At 44.7% G+C, this 18,001-nt stretch overlaps 1 long non-coding RNA gene and 1 pseudogene across 1 annotated transcript in view; both read right to left on the reverse strand.

Annotated features, from left to right (window-relative positions):
* Positions 1 to 409: 409 nt before the first annotated feature.
* The window catches only part of LOC131506479 (uncharacterized), a 40,887-nt gene continuing 23,295 nt past the window's right edge, over positions 410 to 18,001 (reverse strand). Inside the window, exons 3-4 of the long non-coding RNA XR_009258965.1 lie at positions 7,584 to 7,744; positions 410 to 690 (exon numbers count right to left, since the gene is read on the reverse strand). This is a non-coding gene — a long non-coding RNA (uncharacterized LOC131506479). The remainder of the gene's footprint in view (positions 691 to 7,583; positions 7,745 to 18,001) is intronic.
* Positions 13,695 to 15,331, reverse strand: LOC131506478 (aspartate aminotransferase, mitochondrial-like; annotated as a pseudogene).

Genomic DNA, 18,001 nt, shown 5'->3' on the forward strand with positions numbered 1-18,001 from the left:
CTCTTTATTGATACACAAACTGGCATGCATTTATAGAATTTCAGGGGCGCCTGGGTGGCTCAGTCAGTTAAGTGTCCCACTTCGACTCAGGTCATGATCTCGTGGTCCATGATTTCGAGCCCCGCGTCCGGCTCTGTGCTGACAACTCAGAGCCTGGAGCCTGCTTTGGATTCTGTGCCTCCCCCTCCCCCTGTCCCTCCCCAGCTCACACTCTGTCTCTATCTCTGTCTCTGAAAAATAAACATTAAAACAAATTTTAAATTACAAAATTTCATAAATTTTGCCACAGGTGAACACTCATGAAGCTATCACCACCATCAAGCTAGGGAACATAATCATCACCTCCAAATGTTTTCTCATGCCTCCCCCCCAACCGCGCCCCGCCCCAGCCCTTCCCCTCACACCAGGCAATCGCTGATCTGCTTGCTGTCATTAGAGATTAATTTGCAGTCTCTACCATTTTAGGCAAATGAAATCTACACGTGAAGTGCTCTTCCTGTGTGTGTGTCCAACTTCTTTTACTCGGTGTGTTCATTCGGGGATCCAGCCATGTTGTTGCACGTAACAATAGTGTGTCTCAGGTCTCTGCAGAGCACTGTTCTATTATATGGACATGCTGTCAGCTGCTTGTCCCTTCCCCTCGTGATGAACATCCGGCTTGTTTCCAGTTTTTGCTTGTTACCTAAAACACTGAAATGTACATATGTGTCCAAATCTTTGTCTGGACATATGCTTTCATTCCTCTTAAATAAATAACAAGAAATAGAATGGCTAGATCATATGGTAGGTGTATTTTCATCTTTTTAAGAAACTGTCAGCCGACTTTAGCTCAGGTCATGATCTTACAGTTTGCGAGTTCGAGCCCTGCATGGGACTCTGCACTGACAGCACAGAGACTGCTCGGGATTCTCTCTCTCCTGCCCTCGCCGCCCCTCCCCCACCTGTGCGCACGCTCTCTCTCTCTCTCTCTCTCTCTCTTAAAATAAAAACTTAAAAAAAACCTGTCAAAATGTATTTCCAAATTGAGTGTAACATTTACCTTCCCAATGGCAGTGAATGAGAGTTCCAGTCCTCTGTATCCTCATCAACTCCCAGACTTTTAAACATTGGACATTCTGATAAGGGTGTGCAGCTTTATTTTGCATTTTCCTAGTGACTGATTCTACGGGGTATCATTTCATGCATAAACCTGCCACTCATATGTCTTCTTTGGTCCATTCAAATCTTTTGCCCAATTTTAAATTGGGCTATTTTTCTTATACTTGTGCTTTTGAGATTCGCCACATATTCTGGATGCTATGGTTCATCTTTTCATTATCTTAACTTTCTTAAGAGTAGAAATCATTTTTGATGATGTGTACTTTATCAATTTTTCATTTGCCTAATCCATGGTCACAAATATTTTCTCCTCTGCTAGGAGTTTTACAGTTATCATTTTATATTACATGATATTTAGATTTATCAATTTTGAATTAATTTATATATTTTATATATAGAGAGAGAAAGATACATATCAAGGTTAATTTTTCTTTCATATGGATACATGAAGCACCATTATCTAGCACCATTGGTTGTAAAGACTATTCTGTCTCCACTGAATTGCCCTTTCCATTTGAAAATTTGAAGAAAACAAATGACCATATGTGTGTGGATCTATTTCCATTCTTCTCCATTGATCAGTTTGTTTATTGTTATGGACTATTCTGTATTGATTGCTCTAGCTTTACAATATGCCTTGAAGTCAAATAGTATAAGTCACCCAACTTTGTTCCTTTCCAAAGTTTTTTTTTAATTGTCTACATATTTTGTATTTCCTTATAAACTATATCATCAGCTTAGTAATTTCTACCAAAAAAAGTCCACTGGGACTGCATTGAATCTATGGAGCAATTTTAGGATAACTGACATTCTGAACTATTACTGTACATCCACCACTATCCCAATAGACAAGGCTATTGAGTCTCCTGACCCATGAACATGGTATATATCTCCATTTGTCTAGATGTTTACTTTCTCTTAGCAATATCTTGACATTTTCAATGAACTGATCCTACACGTCTTCTCAAAGATGAATCCCAAAATATTTCATATTTTTGTTAGTATTATAAGTGGTCTTTAAAAATTTTTCGTAAATAAACAATTTAAAAAAATTGTAATCTCCAACTGTTTGTTGCTACTGTATGGGGATGTAACTGATTTTCTGTATATTGATCTTGTATCCTGCAAGTTTACTAAATGCACATATTAGTTCTAAACACATTTTTTGTGGATTTCCTAGGATTTTCAACATAGGCATGTCATTAGTGAATTGACAGATAATCACTTCTTCCTTTCAAATCGGAATACCTTTTGTATCTCTTTTGTCCTTATTGCACTGGCTAGAACCTCCTGTAGGGTACTGAATACATGTGGTTAAACATACATTCCTGTTTTGTCCTTTACCGTTAAGAGGTTAGATGTAGGTTTCTCATACATACACTGTATCTAGTTGATGAAGTGCACTTCTGAGTTTGTTGGAACACTTTATCGTGGATGGGTGGATGGGTGGATGGGTGGATGGATTTCTCAATGTTTTTTTTCTATCTGTTGAGATGATCATATATTTTCTCTTAGACTCTTGATATATTTACTTTCATTGGTCAATTTTAAAATGTTAAACCAAATTTGAGTTCTCAGGAAAAACTCAAGGTCTCTGGCCCCTTTAAATGGCCCCAGGATACAGGCATTGGCACGCTATCTCCAGAAACTGAATTCCTACCTCCCCAGAGCCCCCTCACCCTCTCCTTTCCAACTCTGAACCTCAGCTCCTGGTTTTCTCCTGGTCTTCTTCACGGGCAATGTGCCTTAGACCTACTTTCCCAGCTTTTAGCTCAGCTTACCTTCCAGGACAACACCTTCCAGTATTTGCGTTCTGGCTGAGCACATTAGAATTTGGGCCAGAAGTACCCACCTCAGGCTTTGTGGGACCAACTAGGTTGTCCCTCCTGCTCCAGCCTCTCAGTGGAGTGGCATACAATTTCATAAATTATTTTGTAAATGACAAATGAGATCTTTATTCAACTGTAATGTTTTAGTTCACCCTTTATAACACAGAAGAGAAAACCACAAATAAAAATAAGATATATAGTCAAGTACATATATGATTATGGATACAAATACACACATTAATATAATAATTATATAAATTAAGCATAAAGTAAATTAATGTAAATAGGCACATTACTCAGAAACACTGAATACCAAAAATCCAGTCTGTAGTAGAATAGAAAGGAATTTGCTTTATGACTGTGGTTTCCCTTTTTTAAATAATGGGTGACCATATGGCAGAATAAAATGGACATCTAATAAGGTTCAATATTCCAAGTCCCTGACTAGTTGATATGATTTTTGTGCATGTGTGTGCCACTGAGGGATTAGGTCGCTGAATGTAGAAAAATTGTTCCAAATCTCAAAAAAGATTATCAAGTAAAGTGGAAGCTAAGCCAGATAGAGTAAATTACCCGTATGAAATGGCCACACGAGAAGAAAGTTAGGAATTAGCAGCACAACCGATTTTTCCGAATACAAAGACTAATCACCATGGACTGTTACCCACATCGCAAACACCGTGTTGGGAAAGTATGCTTTCAATCGGTTTTTCTGGACCTTAGGACACAGTTCTCCATGGAAACAATGTTTTAAGAATTTGCAGGCTGGTCTTTGAGACCAGTCTTCCCTCTATCTACATGTAGTTAAAATGCTAGCTATTGACAAACAAAAGCACTAAGAAAAATACCACTGTGTTACCAAGAATTTTTAAATATGAAAATGAAAGAAACTACGGAGTAATTTTTTTTTTAAGTGTAAACTCTGTTGGCCAATGAAAAGGAGTCGCTTTTCCCCTCACGAGGCTGAGGAGATGGATAAAGACTGAGCTGATTCTGAAGGACATTTCTGGGTTTTAAAGATCAGTGGCCGGGATGTCTGGGTAGCCCAGTCGGTTGAGCGTCAGGCTTCAGCTCAAGTCATGATCTCACAGTTTGTGAGCCCGAGCCCCGCATCGGGTTCTGTGCTGACAGCTCAGAGCCTGGAGCCTGCTTCGGATTCTGTGTCTCCCTCTCTCTCCGCCCCTCCCCTGCTTGTGTTCTCTCTCTTAAAAAACAAATAAACAACGGGGCGCCTGGGTGGCTCAGTCGGTTGAGCGACCGACTTTGGCTCAGGTTATGATCTCGCGGTCCGCGAGTTCAAACCCCACATCCGGCTCTGTGCTGACAGCTCAGAGCCTGGAGCCTGCTTCTGCTTCTGTGCCTCCCTCTCTCTCTGACCCTCCCCCGTTCATGCTCTGTCTCTCTCTGTCTCAAAAACTCAAAATTAAAAAAAAAAATAAACATTAAAAAAAAGATCAGTGGCACTATTTATTGTCATATCATTGCTTGTGAAAACACATGGATTTTTTTTAACACGGTTGCTATTTTTTCGCTCTTCATCTCTAAGTTAAGGCTTTTTCCCCCCTTACCTTAGAAAGGGAGTGGGGAAAGGATGGCGATAGATGCTCTCTTGTCTGACAGGGTGGAATAAGTCAAGGTAAAAAGAACAGTTAGAGGAAGGAGTGTCTTACAAAAAGAATTGGCAGAGTTGAGGCAGTAAAAGGAGGGGGATGTGATCTTCCGAAGGGAGGAGGAAAAAGAGAAGAGGAAGAAGGAAGGGTGTGACTGAACAGGTGTCCGTGGACGTTGCCAGAGGGAGCCGGGTTGGGGCCGTGAGGAGCCTTCAGAGAGGGCCCCCCAGTGGGGTGTGCGAAGATCACATGCTTATATTCTAAAGCCAGAAGGCCTGGGGCTATATGTATATTTACTTTCTTAAAACTCTATCCACCAAACAATAATTGCATGTAACTACTTGTTTTCAAGGACCAAACGTGAGCAAGGAAATGGGCAAACCTTCAAAAGATCAAGCACTTAATGAATCACAGGATAAATATTTATGCAGATTTTAGGACCCTACTGTTGGCTTCGAGTTTCAAGTGCTTTGATATTAAGGTGCTATCTGAAACGGGATTCACGCTGCCAACCGTGGATTGAGGGCAAGCGAAAGGGCACTATTGAGAATCCTTCCAGCCAGCATTTCTTTCATACCCACCAAGCTAGGGACACGGGTGGTCCCAGACAGAGTCCCGCCCTCGAGGAGCTCAGGGCACATGTGAGCACGCAGCACATACACTCTTGGTTGCCATGCAAAGTGATAAGCGGCATTTAAAAGAGATAACGCACCCAATGCCGGGGAGGACGGTGGGGAGGGCAGATGGGTTGACAAAGCAAAAGATTCCAGGAAACCTCCTCCAAGATCATTGAGACTCCGACTTGGCCCAGAAGGACCTCCTCTTAGCAATCTGCTGGAGGTCATGATGTTCGCAGCTGCTGTCCCTTGCATTTTCTTCCTCCCTTCCCCCGTGTCTCCTTCAGCCACCCGAGTCTCGGCAAGTGGCAGGGGAAGGGGGAGAAATATGTTTCATCGGTGGAGCCATTTTACATCACAGGACGCTACATCTGCCGATGCTGATAGAGCATCCTCAGTAAAAATAGCTTCAGCTAAAAATACCAAGTCAGCTGCAGTGACCCCCAAGCGATTCTGTATGCGTCTTGTCTCAAAGGCTGAGACCGAGCACCGCAGAAAGAATCCACTGCCTCCGATTGTGAACACCAGCTCCATCCTTCCACAAAACAGGTACCCAATAATTAGTATGGTCAGCTGCGGTGAAACAAAAATCACTATTCAGGGGCGCCTGGGTGGCGCAGTCGGTTGAGCGTCCGACTTCAGCCAGGTCACGATCTCGCGGTCCGGGAGTTCGAGCCCCGCGTCAGGCTCTGGGCCGATGGCTCGGAGCCTGGAGCCTGTTTCCGATTCTGTGTCTCCCTCTCTCTCGGCCCCTCCCCCGTTCATGCTCTGTCTCTCTCTGTCCCAAAAATAAATAAAAAATGTTGAAAAAAAAAATCACTATTCAGAGATTCTTAGCACAGGAGGCTATAAAGTAAGGCCACACTGATTTGGGTGTAACACCCAAGCATCCACAATTTAAAATGAATGAAATTCAATTCGAATTAGTGAAAGTGAAATGAATGAAGTTATCTCTTTTGGGAAGAGGCGTCAAGTGCGGTTTGCGGGGGGTGGAAAAAAGGGCAAAGATAATAAAAACAGCTCTGTTGGTTGTGTTCAAGCAAGACGAGGAACAACAGGCTGATTAAGGTGCTGGTCTCCACTGCCTGGAAGCCGACCTTCCTGGTAAAGAAGCAGAGAAGGGAGGCTGAGAGTTTCTTACACCTCAAATAGATTTAAAAAAAAAAAAAAAAGAGGGGCCTGCTCCCTTAGATGGTTCTAGAACTAAGCAAATGAGTGAAGAGAATCGGATTGGGACCACGTCCACTGGAGAGATCTTCATCACTGCTATCTGCCATGAAAATGATCATTTTGGGAAAAAGGCACCTGACCAGAACTCTATTCCTAAAGCCTCCTCCTTTTTTACACATTTAGGAAGCATTAATTGAGCAGCTACCATGTCCTGGGATGTTTGGGGATGTTTTCCTCTACTTTGGGGCAAAATCCCTGAACTTGAGTTCCTCTCCGCGTACTTCTAGGTTAATTAGAATTTTCAGGATATGGCGCATTCAAAGTAACATATAGAAATAAAGTGGATACTGAGAATAAACTGAGGGTTGATGGGGGTTGGTGGGGAGGGGAAAGTGGGTGATGGGCATTGAGGAGGGCACCTGTTGGGATGAGCACTGGGTGTTGTATGGAAACCAATTTGACAATACATTTCATATTAACAAAAAAAAAGGAAAGGGGCACCTGGGTGGCTCAGTTGGTTAAGCGTCTGACTTCAGTTCAGGTCATGATCTCACAGTTTGTGAGTTTGAGCCCCACGTCAGGCTCTGTGCTGACAGCTCAAAGCCTAGAGCCTGCTTTGGATTCTGTGTCTCCCTCTCTCTCTGCCCCTCCCCTGCTCATGCTCTGCCTTCTCTGTCTCTCAGAAATAAATAAAATGTTAAAAAAATTTTTTTTTAAAAAGGAAAAAAAAAGAAGTGGGTATTGAGGTTATAAGTATAGATCCCATTACAATTTGTTTTCATTAAAGTTCATGTATTGATCTCATCGATGGCCCTTTTAACAAGTGAAAGGGATGCTTTAAACTTAAAAAGAATTTACTAATAAAATAGTATTTTGTCAATTGTGTCTATTGGAGTTCCATGACTGAAGTAGACTGAAAACCACTGATCTACGCCAGTGTCCTATACCCGAGAGGAATCCCTTCCAACAGCCCACAGCCATGGTCATCTGTCTTGTCTCTCCAGTGACAACATAGCCCGCTCCGTTTTCAAAAGTTCGACTCGAAATTTTTCTTCTTACCTTTGTTACCTCACCTTTGGGTTTTTTGCTGACCTTCCCAGGAAATCTCATATAGGCATCTGTTTTTGGTTTTGTTTTCACATTTGTCATTACAGAAATGCAAAATGAGCGACCCCAAAACTTCCAGGCTTAAAACAAAAGCAGTTTCTTATAATTTCATGATTCTGCGGGTTACCTGGTGGGTTTCCTGCTGGTCATACCTGGAGCTGGTTGTGTGTCTGCATTCCGTTGGCTGACGGGCTGGGGGCACCAGCCAGGTGTCTTGGCTCTCCTCCCTATGATCTGTCCACACTGCTGGCTCCGGCTGCTTCACAGCACGTCGATCTCCGTGTAGTTGGGCTTTTCACATGGCAGCTGGCTCCTGAGAGAGAGGGAGCGAGCTGAGGCTGCCAATCTCTTAAATCCTGGGCTCAGAAGACCCAGAATGTCATTTCTGTTGCATTCCGACATGGACAGAAATGAAAACAAGTGAAATACGGTGCAAGGTCAGTCCAGATTCAAAGCGAGAGGAAATAGATCGCACTTGAATGGGAGAAGCAGCGAGTGTAGGCATCCAAGGAGAGAATATTGGTGACCATATATGCATACAACCAACCAGGTCATAAAAGGCTGTTAATAAGGCTTTTTTTCCCCCATGTAGGTTCTAATGGCTAGGAGAAGTTTATGGCTATGGTCCTCCAATGTGTTGTCATCCCATAGGTGAACAAACCATTCTTCTAAGACCTTTAAAATCAGATAGGGTCTTTTCCTCATTGCTAATGTAAGGGAGGCAAAACTTAAACCTCTCCCCTTCTGGGGTCTCCAGACATAAGACAGATGAACAGGAGAAAAGCGTATGCATTTATTTTTACATGTACATGGAAGCCTCCACACACAGACAAAAACCCAAATACTCAAAGAAGTGGCGAAATGTAAATTATTTTATACCAAGCTGAACAAAGGCAGGCAATTATGAAAAAGTAATTAAGTCACCTGGGGAAGCCAAAGGAAGAGGAGAATTTATTTCACAAGATCTGTGTGTACAGAATCTTCCCAGCCTCCTCTCTGGTGATAAGAATGTTTCTTTCCTCCTGATACCGAGAGGACATTTTTCACAAGGGAGTTTTTATCTCTTGCTTCCCGGAAGAAAAGGGGAGGTCAGGGCAACGTTGCTGCTCCCGCTGTTTCTCGGGTGCCTTCAGCTCCAAATAATCCTTATGCCGAAGTGGCATATGTAGGGGTGACATCTTCTGCTCCCCTTCAGCAGTGTAACTTCTACTTGATACCCATTTCCAAATCAGATCAGTTTCAACTGTGCGGAAAATTTGTTGGGCACACGGCCCCTCTCCAGGATGATTGGCACATGCCCCGGAGTTACCCAGCAATCAATTTGTTTTTGCAGGTTGGTCAGGAGCTGAGGTGGTAAAGGGAGCTGAATTCAGCTCTTGTTCCCCTCACTGAGCCCCACAGCCCTGTGTGGGACGGAATCTTCTTGCAGAAATTCTCAGCTACTCCATCTGCTGTGGACACGGCACCCCTGACCTACACAGTGTGCATGTCCAAAGACGCCTGGGCATCTGTCACTTGTCATCAGGTCTTCTCAGCAAGCCCTGGAGGCTTGCTCCTTTTACCATGTTGAAATGCTGCACGACCTACTAGCCTTTTTTTCTTACACCTGCCAAGCCCTCCCCTCCTTTTGTAAAAATTTCAATTGGGTAGTTTATTCTTCCTAATCGTTTGCTAAATGTTATCAACAGATTAGAGTAATTCTTTCCACATGTTCCTTTTGTGATACTGAATTGTTCCTATGGGCCCGTGCGTAATGTCTTCTGCACATGATTTTCTTCCATGTTTTCTATTGTTCCTACTTCTATTCTGCATTAAAAAAAATTTTTTTAATGGTTTATTCATTTTTGAGAAAGAGAGAGACAGAGCGCAAGTGGCGGGGTGGGGGAGAGGGAGAGGGAGACACATGATCCAAAGCAGGCTCCAGGCTCTGAGCTGTCAGCACAGAGCCGGATGGGGGGCTCGAACCCGCCAACTGTGAGATCATGACCTGAGCCGAAGTCCGCGGCTTAACTGACTGAGCCACCCAGGCGCCCCTATTTCTATTCTGCATTTATTGGAGATAATGGAATAAAGAACATTCACAAAAGTACCTACATACTAAATGTGAATATAATAAACACACATTAGACTAATGGCTAATGTCAGGGGCAAAACTGTATTCAGACTAAAATGAGGACAGGTAACTGTTACTGCCCTCTGCTGGTGGTGGCCAGGGTTCATGTTTTTGCTCTAAAAATAGTTTTGCTGCTATTCCTGACAACTTGCAAGTTACAAGTTTGTAAGTATCAGAGTTTCCCCAAAGTAACTACAAAGAACAGTCAGTCTTTAGGAGACACCTTGCAGTATGATTCACTGTTTTATAAGCGCTAATTTGTCTGCTTTTGGAGTGCTTAAGTATGCACGCTTGCAGTCAATTTTTAAAGTAATTGGGTTTTTGTAAAAATAACTCATAAAATGAGTTGAATGAGCCCTGAAAACCTTAGTTAGCACAGTTAAACTGTCCGAGTCAAATGAAATCTATCCTTTTGTGTGTGTGAGAAAAAAAGAGTCCATAGCGTTTACAGCAAATAATTTTTGGATTAACTTTCCATGCAGAGATGCTTTCCCTGGTTTTATTTGCTTCTTTTGATGCTGCAAGCTAAGTTCATTCTCTCGCCTCATTTTGAGTATAAGTCAGCCTGTATTCACTCTAAAAGAGCCTCTCCACGTATTTCTGGACTAACAATGATGGTCATGAGTGCATCTCCCATGGGAGATATTGCCTTTTCTTCCTTGGGTCCCCATTGAGCCCAGAACTTACGTCAGCCGTAGTGCGTAAGTCCCCTTAGGGACTATCCTGGCCGCCTCATCTTGCTCATGGAGAGACTTCGCCAAGGTCTATCTGAATCACCACAGCCCCTACCTGAGTGCCTTAATGCACGCTTAATATATCGTCACCGGAGAAAACAAGCATTTCTAACTATTCCTCACAGCTTTGTGCATCACCACTTGCGCCTCAGTTTTCTGGCTCTGTTTCAGGTCTCTTCTAGGCTCTCCAGCAGCTCTGGAGACGTGGAGGAAGTCAATTTGTGTAATTTGATGATGATTGCTATTTTTAATTTGATCAGCGTGGCTTCATAAATGAGGGCGGCCAGTGGCTGCTCCTTCTAATTGTACTCCCACTGAAATGGCATATTTAAAGGCTTGTATAGAAATAGCATCTCCTACGTTTTGAGCAAGAAGCCAGTGAGACAGCCGGGTGTGGGGTACCGCGCGCCAGGACTGATCTCTCTGTCCCTTCCTGCAATGTGGCTTCGGAGGTGCCCCCACAAGTGGGCTCCACTTCCTTGCTTTCCGAGGGCGCAGAGTGGGTGGGATGACCTCTCAGCTTTCTGCCAGGTCTCCTGGTCTCCGATTCTACTGAGGTTTTACCATATGGAAGAGGCGGGACTTGAGTCTCTGTCTGTCTTCAGACTCCTACTCCAAGGATCTTTCCGCTGCACCAATTAGTTTCTCCTCTTACGTGCTTTATAGAGTCTATCCAATTAGAAACAAATTAGCTTTGAAAGCTTGGTTCTAGCATGCTGACTTAACGGTATTTTCTACCAGGATTCCATTTCTCGTTTTCTTGATGTTTGACAGCCATCCTCGCTTATTAGTAAGTGTTCCTTTTTCCATCTTAAGTTTTTCCCCTTTCTGCAGTACTCTGCCTTTCCTCTGATTTAATTGCATTCTGCTTCTGCTATCTTTCCCAAGCACTAAATTTCCCTTGAATCAAAAGCTTCTGAATATTTTCCACAAACGTCATGAAAATTTTGCTACGTCATGAATATTTTGTCATCGGAATCGCTGGTGGAACTATAATATGATTACAGAATAAGTGAAATGAAGCTGCCTGAAATAGTTTCCTCATGTTACTCCTCCATGAAAAGCCTACATTCCATCTTTCCCCCAACTCCTCTTCCTTTGTTTGAACTCAGCCGTGCTAAGGCCCAGTGGTCAAGAAGAGATGTCTGCATTCAGGAGATGCTGGTGGTTGAGAAAGGCTGGGAAGGGAGTGCAACGTGAAATTATGGCAATAACCAGACGAGGCTTTTACAACACGGCTTGCATCAAAATTGAAGTGTAGGTGCCTGTATGAAGTCAACGTGAGGATGTCCAGGAGGCAGTGGTTCTGAGGGTAGGGAATCTACAGAGAGATCTTGGTAAGAATGATGAATGGAAGGATGGTAACTGCTGCCGTGGAATCTCACTGGAAGGCTAGGAAAAAAGGGAAAAACAAGGATTGAGGACAGAACCCTAAAGAACTCTGATTCTTGTGGGATGGACAGAGTATGAGACGCCCACAATAGAAGCCTGAGTAGGAGAGTACAAGGAGATAACTGTATTTAACATTCATTCATTCCCTCAACCATACAATGCACTGTTTTGAGACCTGGGAATCCAGCAAGGATAAGAGAAACAAGCTTATTTTCCTCAAGTTTGAATCAAGAGGAGCGGCAGCCATTAAACACGTAATTGTCCATTTACTTAATTACTCTCTGGATAAGTACTTTTAAAGGGACATGGAGTTTGCATGAGAGAAAATGGCAGGGCAACTGGACCCATTCCAGGGGATTTGGGAAGGTCTTCTTGAAGAAGTGAAGTTTGATCTGACCTCTGAAGGCTGAGTGGGCATTAGCTAGGGGACAGTGAGGTCACCTCAGGCAGACAAAACTGTGTGTGGACAGGAGAATCAAGCAAAGGATGGAAAGACACATAGACTTGAAGGACAGAGATTTGGAGGGAGAGTGCCTTGAGAAAAGCCTGGTGACTTAGAGCACACAGGCTGGAGACTGTTCTCTTTATCTTACGGGAAGTAGGATGCCTTCCCCCTGCCCCCCACCAGGTCTACAATAACTTTATTTTTTTTTAATTTTTTAATTATATTTTTAAGTTTATTTATTTATTTTTGAGAGAGAAGAAGAGCACACGAGCAGGGGAGGGGCAGAGAGAGAGGGGGGAGAGAGGGGGAGAGAGAGGGGGAGAGAGAGAGAGAGAGAGAGAGAGAGAGAATATGAGTGGGGGAGGGGTAGAGAGAGGAGAGAGAGAATTCCAAGCAGGCTCCGCACTGCCAGCACAGAGCCCGACATGGGACTCAATTGTGATCATGACCTGAGCCGAAATCAAGAGTCAGACACCCAACCGACTGAGCCAACCAGCCACCCCAACAGTAACTTTATTTTAACAGAGAAACCGGGCTGCAATAATCTACCAGATTGGAGTAGATGGTGGTTATCTTTCCAAAGGGTGAAGCCTGAGCCCAGCTCACAGCACACAAAGGTTGAAACCAAAGCCCAGGTAGCCTCTTTCCTGGTTCTGCCCTGCATCACCTGCTCATGGTGTGAGATGAGAGGCTTCACGACCGCTGAATGAAGTCAGGGGTCCATCGGGGCAGAGGCAACCTCCCGATAAGAGACGAACAATCAGTGAAGAGGATGCTGAAAAACAAGTGCAGCGACCTACTCTCTGCTATTCTCTGATGAGGAAGCTGAGGGTGTGGGGTGAGCCGTAAATTATGTTCTTCATTCTTCAAATAAGTTTACCCTATAGGATGGGGTTGCTGGTCAACCAAGCAGTAGAATAGGGTGGAAATCTAGGCTAGTTCTAGATCTTGGTACCTAAGGAAAAGAATAGTAGTGATAAAGGGGAAGAGAAGAACATGAAAATGTTTGAAGGTATTAAAAAGAAGAGCATTTTTTTTTTCTTAAATAAGACAGGAAACAGCATCTTTTCCTTGCTGCAGACTTGCTGGTTTTCGTGAAAACCATTTCTGGAACAAGGTCTGTTGCTAAGCTTACTCAATCATGGGAGGACACACACAGGGCTGACTGCTCATGTTAGAATGAGATTTTCCCACAATGCCTCCTGTAGGTGCTATTCTCATGCTGGATCCACAGAGGTGCCCCCAACACCATAAGGTGCTCTAGTTAAAGCTTCTGAAATATTGCAATGGCATGATTGGCAGCTTTGGGGGGCGACTATGTCTTTCTTGTACAGGTACACTCTTAGAACAGCTAAAAGATGAGCAGGAGTTTGGTTTTGAGCCACAAAGTTTCAGACACCAGCCACAGATGCCTCTGCCCTATTTCACTACACGTTCTTTTCTGAGAAACACACTCAATGGTTGAGAGTTAAGCACTATGGTTGAAAGAAATGACCAGCTCACCACCATCCACCCTCCTTCTTCTCCGTGTGAATCTCACAATAGCAGAGGCTGTAGACAAGAAGGTGGTCTCTGTTTCCTCTCACCAAGGAAAGTCATGACCTAGTGAATGGCGTAGACAAGGTAGTCCATGTTGCCCGGGGCGACCCCTGCCACAGAGTTGCGGCCATCCTTTGTCACGTAGATGGAGAACTCCTTGGTCAGCCTCTCCACCTGTTCAGGCTTTAGTCTTGCGAAACAAAACATGCCATCTGGTCAGTGATGTGGGAGGAGCCCTCTTTCTTGTGGTTGGCGACCAGCATGCTAATGATGTGGTCAGCCATGCCTTTACTTCCTGCAACCATTGTTTCTGCAGGTCAGGGCTGGTCAGGATGGTTGAGGCAATCTGGGCCCCATCGATTGGAGGGTTGGACTACATGGGACGGATCGAGATCTTCAGGCATGACTCCACCCTTTTGACTTCATCAACATCTTTGCCCACCACAGTGAAGGCTCCCACATGCTCACCATATAAGCCCATGTTCTTGGCATAGGGTCGGCAGAGACAAACGTGAATGCCCTGTTCGATGAAGTGGCATACAGCCAGGCATCCTTGTTACCATGACTACTGGCAAAGCCTTGGTAGGCCATGTCAAAGAATGCAAAGAGGTTGGTCTTCTTCACCAATGTTGCTATTTCCTTCCACTGCTCACTCCCCATTCCCGTGGGATTGTGGGCACATGCATGGAGGAGGAGAACACTTTGCTATGGCATTTTTGAATGTCTTCTAGAGCGCCTGTGAAGTCAGAGCCACACGTCTTGGGGTCATAGTATCGATAACCATGTAGTTGCAGGCCAGTATCCCTGAAGATGGGTATGTGATTTCCCTAGGATGGTTCAGGCAGAAAGACATCTTGGGTGAACTTAAAATAATCTTTGTAGGAAACCGGCTCCAATCCTCAAGGCCCCCAGTTCCAGAAACGGTCTGCATGGTGACATAGCAGCTACTTTTCAACACTTCGCTGTTCTCACCCAGGACTAGGTCTGCAGATGCCTCAACAAAATTCAGCAAGGATTGCAATGGGCGGGTATTTGCTGTCCAAATTGTTTTTGCAGCAATCTGGGCCTCTGCTTTCCGGACATGAGAGAGCACATAAGGCTCCATTATCATCCCAGTGGGGCACCAACTCCCAGATTCATCTTTAAAAAAATTTTTTTTAATGTTTTGTTTTATTTTTGAGAGAGAGAGAGAGAAAGACAGAGCATGAACAGGGGAGAGGCAGAGAGAGAGGGAGACACAAAATCCAAAGCAGGCTCCAGGCTCTGAGCTGTCAGCACAGACCCCGACGTGGGGCTCGAACCCACGAACTGCCAGATCATGACCTGACCCGGAGCTGGATGCTTAGCTGACTGAGCCACCCAGGTGCCCCCCAGCTTCATCTTTTTGTTCTTGGTGTCTCTCATAAGAGCTTCTGTGACTTCCAGCGTGGGATCTGGGGCCCACATCTCCACATGGGTCCATCAGGAGCTGGCTCTGGCAGAAGCCACGGCAGTGAGGCTGGGTGGAAGGTAGCAGTGACCGTGGACAGGCCGTGGCTGGAGTGTGAGTGCAGCATGGCCATGGTGGAGGCGAGAAGGCAGTGGGAAGATGCAGGACAGAGCAGAGGGCCACAGGTGGATGTCTTTAAGCAGGAGAATAATGCGATCGTATTCTGACTTTAAAAGGCCAGTGTGACTGTGGTGTTTCTTTCCTGCAGAAGCTGTGTGTTATACCTCTTTATGAACACCGCCAGTTCCCTGTCATGTGCTACGATTATGTGCTGAATAAATACCTGATAATGATAAACAAGCTAAGAAACAGCGGGCCCCAAACTGGCCTGGGCACACATCATTCTTCTACCTCGCCTTTGCCCCCAACAGCCTTGACATTCTCTAAGCTCTCTTCTTTCTTCTTCAGCCAATATTGGTTGAAGGGAATTGCATTTGTAGAAGTATCCTTAGTTTTATGCACTTTGTTAAAATAAACTATTTCTTTCTGCTTACCTTCTGCATAGACACCGAGTACAATCAGTGATCAATTTCCTTCCTTTATGGCACATTTATTTACTGAGCGCCTACTAGGTTCCAGGCACTACTAGATTTGGCTTTAGAAGGAGCCAAAATCGCCACCACCTCCACCACCACCAACAAAAAAAATCACTTCGATACAAAGCAATAATTATATCTTACCAAAATTCATATGTAGTAGTTATTTTGGGGGTACTCTCAAAGTATGTTCCAATAAGAAATAAATTACACATGACAGTTAAGTTTTTAAACCAGTCCAGAAAATCTTATATAACTCCACTGTAGTAACAAAAGAGTTCGCTCAGGTCCCTTCCGCGGGTGTGTGTGAGTGTGTGTGTGTGTGTGTCTGTCTGTCTGTCTTGATGATAAAGATGCTTCTTTTCTACATACAGATTTCTAGCTAAAATTTTGAAACAGATGAGGTTTATCTCTGGTTTCCTTTCATGTCCTTTCTATACTGTCACAGTGGTGTCCTCTCTCTAGACCCCCAGGCCTCCCGCCTTCTCCTGCAGCCTGGCCTCAGACCCATTCCCTGGCCCACGCGCAGCCCTGCACGCAGAACCACCCCACTCCCTAGAGATGTCCTGTCTGTTTGGACAGACGCACTCGTGTCACCTGGCGTGGAAACCGAATAACTGGCTGGGTGGGGGCGGGCTCAGAGGAAAGGAGGCACAGAGGACGGAGGAATTTATAGTCTGCAGGGAAGACGGACATCAAACGATTACCTAATTATAATTGGGGTGAGTACGAGAAGTTTAGGGTACTATGAGAGCACATAATACAATGAGCCACCAAACCTGGGATCAGGAAACCCTCACTGAGAAAACGGCATTTAAGGTGACTCATGAAGCATGAAATAGAGGTCTTTATGTAACACAGAAAATTCCTATTCTTTCATGTGAAGTCCTCTTTTGTTCCCACCTAAATCCCTGCTTCTCCTATAAATGTCCTGGGCTCCAAAAGCACCGCGCTTATCAGATCAACCCCAGGACGAGTAGACTGACAAGGGGTCAGCTACCTGGTTGGGGAACCCCCGCATGAGCATCCTTGGCCCACGCCTTTCTGACCAAGAGTCAGATTGTGTCAACCAGGGGCTCTAAATTGTGTGTGTTAAGAAAACAGGCTTAGGGGTTGGGCCAGACTGGGTTCAAATCGTGTACAGCTAAGGAGCTGTACTACTTTGGACGCATCACTGAACCTCTTCAATCTCCAATTTCCTCATCTGTAGCACAGGGAGAAAACACGCCTGCCTTTTATTGCTGTACCAATAGGATGATTTGACAGCAATAAGCAGAAACCCCCGCTTAAACCAGCTTAGACAGTCAGGAGATCTATTATCTCATAGCAGGGGCCGTGTATCAGGACCCTGGCTGCATTTCTCTGTGATTCTCTTGGTTCATCCCCCCTCCTTCTGTAAGCTTCAACCTCAGGCAAGTAGCAAGATTCCGGAAATTAGACTAAAGTTCATCATGGCCTAGAGAAAGAAAAGAACCTTCTTTCCATGGCTCCTCGTAGGAGTGAGGATACACTGCCAGGACCTCTGGCATACTTCCCCCTCAAGTTCCATTGGCCACAATTTGGTCACATGCTCATTCCTAAAAGAGAAACCGTCAAAAGGAATGGAAGCATCCTCAGACAAATCAGAGCCAGCCTTGTGCTGAGCACGAAGTGAATTCTCCTGGGGCACATGGCTGGGTGAGGGGTGGAAAGAAGAAAGGCATCATGGATTCCGGGGAGCGTCTGTTGTAGAATGTGGGAAACGTTCCACTAGAGTCGCACAGGAAGCCCTATTACTGTGCTTGACTTACATAGTTAGTCAGCATTAACTTGGCAAAAGGGCAATGGGGGAAGCTTCTGTAGTTGTACAGAAGCCACAATAACTGGGGCATCCACCTCAACTCAATAGCCTTTGCCGTAACAACCCCTTCCCCAAAACATCCGCTCTACAACAATAGGCCCGGCAGTTGACAGGTACCTGGGGGCAGGAGGGAGTGTGACACTTAGAAAGCCCTCTGTAAAACCCTGTAGTATGTGAAGGGTCCAAAGTCATAAACTGACAGCTGTCCATCCCTAAAGATGCCTGGCTTTCCTCCAGAATCTCATAGACCCTACACTTCAGAAACCAGAAGGCCCTGCGAGCTTTCTGTTTCCATCTTCCTTCTGCAAACATCCCCACCGTGCCCCCACAGACCCCAGGCCACCCTCAACACCTCATCCTGGACACTGGATCCCAACGAGAGCTCTGCTAACTTATCCACTGGGACAGTGGGAATGCCCTTTCAGCTTAGAAATGCAAGCTTCAGACTTTTTCAGAGCCTTCTACCAGGCAAATCCGGGAAA

This window comes from Neofelis nebulosa, chromosome 3, assembly GCF_028018385.1.
Source record: "Neofelis nebulosa isolate mNeoNeb1 chromosome 3, mNeoNeb1.pri, whole genome shotgun sequence".
NCBI classification, from domain to species: Eukaryota; Metazoa; Chordata; class Mammalia; order Carnivora; family Felidae; genus Neofelis; species Neofelis nebulosa.